Genomic DNA, 8,448 nt, shown 5'->3' with positions numbered 1-8,448 from the left:
AGGTATGGAAACTTGTTGTGTGGTCGGCATAGGTTGTGTTGAAACGGGAGGTTGCATTCTCCCAGATCTTGTGAGGATGTCTGTCGATGAATCTTCCTCAGCCCAAAAGTCATCCATGGCGTACGACACAGACGGTGGAGACCCTACTATATCTTTTAAATAGACGTCTTCTTCATCACTGTCCCAAACTCCATTAATGGTCGCATCGTCTTCTTGTGGAATTTGGACTAGTTTCTTTTCATCAATCATTTTCTAAACTAAATCCTTAAATTTAAAACAATTTTCGATAGTGTGACCCCCTGATTAATGATACTGACAGTAATATCTATTTGTCCTGTTCAATGATTCGAATGGTCTTGGTTCGAGAGGTTTGATCTTGCCATTCTCGGAGAGCATTTCGAACATTTGTGCATATGGGATCCCAATTGGAGTGTAAATTATATTACTCTTCTTGGGTTTTTCAGTGACTTGTAAAGGAAAATGCTTTGCCTCATAAGTCATTCTCATGGGTGTGAATTCTCTCTTGGGTTCATCCTTCAGGAGTGGAACCTCGTCATATTTCTTTTGAAGTTCTTTTATAGCTTTGAGAGTTTCACGTAGCAAACGCGACCCTTCAATCATAGACAGTGTAAGCGATTGTATGTCTTCTTTACTTGCCGGTTCTGGAAGGCTATCCATGGCGTCAAAGAATATCTTCTCGTCTTCTTTGATGGCATGGATTTCTTTGACAGGTTTAATAAGAGACGAGGGGTCAACCTCGTTTTCCTCATCAGAGATAGCCAAGGCATGAGCGAGAGGTGCATTATCAATGCTTGGCTTCTTACTAGCAGGGGGCAATGGCAGCTTGTTGTTATCGATTAAGTCTTGGATAGCTTCCTTAAGCTTCCAACAGTTTTCAGTGAGATGGCCCCTACCTTGGTGATACTTACAGTGTGCATTGGGGTTCCAATTAGCCGACCTCTTTTCGACTGGTGGGTCCCCAAATGGTCCAATAGGAGTTATAAGACCTTTTGCATTTAATCGATCAAATACGGTGTCATAACTCATGCCAATAGAAGTAAAGTTTCTCCTAAATGGTTTCTTTTGTCCCTGATTGTTCATGGCAAGGAATTCTCCTAAATTAAAAGCGCTAACGTTGTTTGAGTGGGTGGTTTTGGAAGAAGAAGGATTGTCGTTATTCTTTCCTTTCCAGCCACTGTTGGAGTTATTGTTAGCAGCTTTTAACTTAGCTAGGTCGTCTTCAATATTGATCCCAATGTCGTAGACGGCCTTGAAGGTATGGAGATTATTTTGATACTTGAGATGCTTGGAATATTTTTTCTTGAAGGTTCTTGATGAACAACCTGACAGACTCTTTTTCACTTGGCACCTCAATCATCTTTGCTGAGGTTTCTCTCCATTTGTTAAAGAAAGAGGTGAAGCCTTCGTTCTCTTTCTGCTTGAGGATTTCAAGTTCCCTATGGTCAGTCTCAAATTGAATGTTGCACTTGTAACTATCAACGAAAGCATTTGCTATGGACTCCCAGGTAGAGGTCTTTTCTTTCTCGAGAGAAAAGAACCATTGTTGGCAAACAGTCTCGAGAGATAGTGAGAACAGAGAGGGGAAAACCTTCTTATCGATACCCTTAATACTCATTATCGTTTTGAATGCTCTTAAATGAAAATAAGGATTATCAATTGCTCTGAATTTCGGGATGTCGTTGGCATTGAACTTCTGTGGAAGAAGATCATTGTCCACCGAGACCCCTTGTGAAGTAAGCCCTTGAAACTTGTAGTCGCTAGATAGCTTGCTTAGACTCTCTTGCATGAGGTCCATCTGTTGTTGTTTCACGGGATCATCGATCTTAAGTGTGAGGAGCTTTAGTGTTTCAGTCACGGTAACCAGTTGGTTCCTAAGCTCATTGACTTCTTCTTGTGTTTCCATTATGGTCTTAGCTTTCCTCTTACGAGCTATGGGTTTGTCGAAAAGTTGGACTTGTACGAAAGGTTGTCTTTGATTAACCGTCCTTCCTTTCTTGACCACGCGCTGTAATTTAAACCATTTTGCGTTTTAATTACTTGACTCAAATCGACTTGACTTTACGATTCTTAAAAAAGGAAAAATAAAAAATGGGTGCATATTTTTGCCAAAAATAATGTACATATTTTTAGGGAACTAAGTATAGTTTTTAAATTGGAGGATTAATATCCGACTTACCCCCCTAAAAAAATGACGGAAAAAAAAAAACGCGCATGCAAGACTCCCTTAGACATGGTCAAAGTGTGTGTATTGGTGTGTGCGTTGAGTGTAAGTGACATGTTTGGACTCTTGTTTAAGACCATGGGATTTAGTGCCTAAACTCGATTAATGACTCAACCAAGTACTATTGACAGCGATAATTAACTGAATTAATTAACAAATTGGTTAATTAGACACTAGGTGATGACTCGACCAATAATCCAAACTGTCGGCAAAACAACAAGACTAGCGTCGCACTGTGTACATTATTGACAGAGCTGTCGCCAGGCGCCACACTCCACAGAGTGGAGCTACAGTCCAGACTTTGGTGCCAATGCCGGAGCTTCAATCTGGGACTGTTTTCGGTGTTATTAATCAACAGGGGTATGCCTAAAGTCGTACTAAGTCAATTCTGATTAAAATATTAGACTTTATTGACTCAAATTAATTAATTAATTAATTAGGAAAAGTTCTTTAGGCCATTAATTTACTTAATCTCAACACAAGTCAAACAAACGGTTAAGAAAACATATATATGCACAACAAATAATGCACAATTAGTCAAGTAGGCACAATATGATGCAATGAGTTTGCAACCTAACCATGGCTCTAGTTCTCTAAAGTTCGGGATATGGTTTAGTCAATAGAGGGTTCATGGTTAATTGTCCAGATGCACTGCGCGAAAGCCTAACCGTGAAGGGTTGGTGCGAGTGGATGGGACACCGCGAGTTTTAGAAAAACTCAATTCCATGGTTTGGTGAATTCAACATTCTCGGATGTACCCTTTGTTGCTCAGAGCGTTCAATCAGGTAGATGAAGCATGAATTCCCAGAGGATTATGTCCATATGTAGAACACATATGGGTTTCAGAATAGTGAGAAAAAATTCAATCAGGAAGTAGGATCGAGCAAACAATACGAAAAACTGGTCGAAATTAGAACGCATATTTCTGGCTCGGTATTGGAAGAATTTGGCGCCAGCAAATAGAGCTTGGCTCCAAGTTTTAGTTGTAGCGCCTTGCGCCAATGTTGGCGTCTGGCGCTACAGTTAAAATTATGGCGTCAATCCTCTGGTCGCTGACGCTAAATCCTACATGCCTCAGCAGCTTTCTGTGCTCGAAAAAATTTTCCAGTTTCGCGCAGTCTTATTTCGGTCCTAGTTGTGAAAGATATTTCTCAAATTTCCTATGTGTAAAATCCTATGTTTTAACTCATTACGGATGGTCTTTCCAATGAGATCTTTTTTATGCATATGACAATAATGTTAATCAAAATTACGCACATGAAACACTTAGAACCTTTCGAGTCTCATCCACTCATTCTAAATTATTGCCGAAATAAATTCAGGAATTAAAATAGAAATCCTCCATAGTGGAGTCGCCAAAAACTGTAGGGAATATTTCAAGCGTTAATCCCCTAGCTTGAACCCCATTGTGATCATACACTAAAGTACTGTGGCGTCCAAAGGGAAAGAAGATAGAGCAAAAGAGTCGCCAACAAGTTTTTTTAGGAACTTGTAAACCGTTCACGGGGTGAAGGTTACACCCCTTAATGATCCAAGAGATCGTCAACTCCATAAGGTCTTGAACCAAATAGGGTTCAGGGATGAAGGTACAAATCCAACCTAAAAGAGATTGAACCTGCCCTAATAATAGGCCTCTACTTTATTCAGATCGTATTCATGTGCGCTTTCTGACTAACATGCAATCAATAGGATTAGCCCTAAACCTGTTTAATCTATGTTGGTTGAATATTAATGCACAAATAAATCTATTATTGGCCATCACTTGAATTATAACCATATTAACCCTAAACAAGATTATTAATTATCTTATTAAGCGTGATTACAAGTACCAAATTCCCATTAAACATGTATAAAAGGCGTGATCAAGCAATAAAAATAAATATCAAACAACATAATGAATAATCATAAAAATAATCAATATAATAATTATAAAAATAATCATAAATCATGTTAAAGCATAATAACAGCAAGATCCTAGTCATGATACTAACAAGATTAATAACAAGCCCTAGCATGTTACTAAACAATAAAAATCAAAGCTTTAACCCTAACATGTTACTAACAATCATAAATATTAGGAAGAACATAGGAAGCATCGTACTTTTAATCATACTTGATATTAAATTTACCCTAGACATGATACTAGGAATCATAATAACAATCTAAGCATGAATTCTGTATCATAACATCAATAAAACCATTAAAGTACTTACTTTGATGCTTCGTACCTCTTTCTAATAACAAAATACACACGTTAGTAACTTCAAGGAAAATAATAAAATCAACAATTAAATTAAATAATGAAAAGAGAGATTTGGGACCAAACCCTCAGAAATTAAACCTTTCACGTCTAGGGCGAAGGCAACTTCGAATATGGCTATGTGTTTCTAGATCTAATGAATGCGAAATTTTTATATTTGAGAGAAGCTAGTTTAGAAAAGAGAGAGAGAGAGAATAATCAAGAGAATCTTGATGAGAGTTGGTGAATGAAAACGGTTGTTTTTACGACGTTATTTATAAAGAAAATCAGCCAAAAAGATAAAATATCAAAACAGAGTTCTAGCGCAAACAAAACTGAATTAGCGCCAACGCTGGCCATTGGCGCCAGGCACCAACGTTAGCGCCAGGCGCTACAGCTGGCGTTTGGCGCTGATCTAGAAAATCACACGTTTTCTTAAAATCAGATAAAAATTGCCGTACAGGACGATAAAATCGTATTTCCCTCAAAAATGCTCTTTGATTCTAATTAAAACTCTGAAAAGTCAACAAAAGTCAATTTATCAATGATAATTGAATTAGGAATGAAAAGAACCTTCTAGAAGAATCTAGAAGACTAAAAACATTCCTAATTGCATTAGTAATGATAAATCTATATTAGGCCCTCCCCTAGATCATTGGGCCGCATATAAGGCTCAAACCGGACCCAGTTTAGTAAATTGGCCATAACTTCCTCAATATTTATCGGAATTGGGCTTATAATATATCGTTGGAAAGCTCTTGTCAAGCCCCATCCAACTACACTACTATTGGACCCATATCGTGGACCAACCAAACTGGATTGGCTGTTTTCTTAAAATAAGTTTTTAAAAACAGAGAAAAGAAAAAAGAAATTAAAACTATCCGCAACACTAGACTTTCCACACTTTCACTTCATTCGATTATAATTCGACGTGAAAGATACTCATTACTGAGTTTGGTTTTAGGGAGACACAAATGGGTGTCTACATAATGGTTCTTTGGAAGTGGACTACCCAATTAATTTATTCATACGGATCATACCCAGTTACAATCAAGTACAAGATAGCAAATTAAATCCTACATTTGAAGAGATTACATCATTTAAGTTCATATTTCACTAACTGTAACAATGGCGTCCTGCTTCTGAGATTTCACCTTCTTCATTCCATTAATTGACTTGTAAGCCGCTGAATTGAAGATCTATTCAATAGTTGATTAATTGAGGTAATAAGTTAAAGAAAAAAAAAGCAAAAAAAAAAAAACGAATTAAAACTCTGTTGCTCATTTGAAAATAACTCGCTTTCTGGTGAAAGAGACCTTAATTTTCCAATTGAGGAGATTAATTCAACTTCCACAATCAACTATTAGAGAAGGAAGCGGGCTGAGAGGAGTATTTGCTGACTGAAAGCAAAGAATTTAGAATTCTTTTTACGAAGATTCACAGAGATGACGACGAATTTCAATGGTAGTTATTTGGGAGCTGATGACTGATGAGGAGGTGGGAATGTGGGATGCTAATATCTTTACAACTTTAAAAAAAATGTTATTCAATGCTTCCCCATAACCTGCTACAACAGGTTAAACAAGTAGAATACAAAGTTTAGTACTCTAATTGCAACAAGTGGAAAATGAGTACCTTATTTGCAATTTTTGGGAAAGTTTAGTACCTACATTTGTGCTTAACTCTTTATTGTTGTTGTTACAATTTTAGTATGAATTGAATTTATGAATTGAATAGTTGTTGAATTAATTTCTAATTGCCTAGTTTTTGAATTGCAGTGTAGTTATTTTTTTTAATATCATAAAATTAAAGCTATGATTAATTGATTATAAGAAAACATGTAGAAATCAATCAATATTTCGCCCAAAAAAAAAGAGAGAAATCCATCAGTAGAAACTTTCAGCATTTTTTTTTCTCTTCCTCCTTTTACCGTTAGTTTTTAGTAATGTGATAAAAACTTGGATGAGCTAGGAGCACGCTGATTGGTATTTTAGTACCATGAATATGACAATGCACTATACACCCCCCTGATACCTCCTTATCCCATCAAAGTTTTGGTCATCTGATATAATGACAAATACTCTGTAACCACCTACTGCTATACTACCCTTGATACATAAACATAACTGTGCAAGGTAGAATGATAATTGATCCTCATCCAAGATAGCTACAAAGGAGGATTTGCATTACACCCAAAATTACATTAAAAGATACTTCTCAGGTGTTACTTTGTGGTGTAATGTTTGTTTTGTTACTTTGGTTGATGTTTAGCCATATCTTGTTTGCAATGAGTACCAAACGGGCATCATTCACTTTGGACATTGTGACCATACTTTGGGAATCCTGCCGGAACATGTCACCCCAGCTGGGGGGAAAGTTGATTGGGATGATGTTGCAAATATTTTTAAACACCCGGATAGGAAAGACATTTTCAGCCGTTTCTGTTAAGAATTGGTTCTCGAGTATGAAAGAAAAACACAAAGCTTGGAAAGAATTGAAGAGATGGACTGGTCTTGGATGGGGGCCGAATAATTGCCCTCTAGTTGATCTTCAATCAGAAAAATGGCTAGCCTTTTCTTAGGTACTTGTTGAGTATTTTTTTTCTATTTAAATTTCTATAATGTACTCAGATGTTTTTTTTCCCACTAATGCATCTCTTTGAAATGGAATCCTTTTTCAGAAATATAAAGCCAACGGAAGATCCCTTCTTAGGACTCCATTCGAGAATGAGCAAGAATGGAATAACATTTTGAAAGGTGGTTATGCAACTGGTGATTTAAGTTTTACACTTGCTTCACTTGGGCAGAAAGAACAGAAAGATGTTGCTGAAGTTGAAGATGAAGGAGTAGGTGACTCTGATGATGTTCAAGGAGATGAAACCCAAACCCCCAACATTGCCATCCAGCCTCCTATTGCCCGAAGTGACTTAAAAAAACGTAAAAGCATTGACAGCCAGCCTTCTAGAATATCTGGTAAAAAGTCTAGGGAAGAGGATATTGATGTGTGTCTTGATGTACTGAGACGATCCTCTTTGACTCAATCTTCTAAACCCAAAAATGCTTTTGATGAAGTTCTCAGTATCTTGGACTCCATGGGGATTTTAGAACAGTATGGGGAAGCCTTTGCTGTAGATATTCTTGATAGCTTTCGCAAAACTCCCAGTGCCATTGATCTTTTCACCGCTTTGCGTTCTGATGAAGGGAGACTTCACTTCATCAGGAAGCATTGTAAGTGTCCTGATGAAACGTATAAGCCAAACACCACTTTCAGTTCATTGATATCTAAAGATGTCTTGATGTATGACAACTAGTATGTTAGGTTCGAACTTTGTGACTTTATGCCGGCTTTTATGTTTGTGATCAGATTTTCATTGTGAATTTTAGTTACAACATATGTTGTTGTAATATGATCGGATGATTTCGGTTAAATTATTTCTGTTATGTGTGTTTGTATCAACTTTTGTGACCACTATGTATCAAATTTTATTTATCCTTTTTATTTTAAATTTCGTATAAAGTAATTTGCGTTAAATTTTTTGTTGGTTATGTAGAATGGATGATGAGTTGGTGCAAGAAAGTTTGACACGTATAGCATTGTATGAGCTACGGAGATTGATGTCCCAAGTAGAACGGATACCTATGCATGTTGGTGGGGAAACGGGGAGCCAATGGATTCATAGGATGGTGACAGGCCATCATAATTTGTGTAAAGAACAACTTCGGCTAAGTAGAGAAATATTTATAAGTCTTGCTAATGTCCTCAGAGCACAACAATTGTTGACAGATGGTTCTGGTAAACATATGCACATTGAAGAGCAACTTGGGATAGGTTTGTACATGCTTGCCAAACCTGCTTCCGTTCGTGATGCTGCTGAAACATTTCAACATGGGGTATCTATTATTTCGAGGTATTTCCACAAAGTGTTAGAGGCAGTGCAGACATTGTCAACTCAAATAATTCGACCTTA

This window comes from Chenopodium quinoa, unplaced genomic scaffold (assembly GCF_001683475.1).
Source record: "Chenopodium quinoa cultivar QQ74 unplaced genomic scaffold, ASM168347v1, whole genome shotgun sequence".
Classification (NCBI taxonomy): domain Eukaryota; kingdom Viridiplantae; phylum Streptophyta; class Magnoliopsida; order Caryophyllales; family Amaranthaceae; genus Chenopodium; species Chenopodium quinoa.
This window is presented reverse-complemented; position numbering follows the sequence as displayed.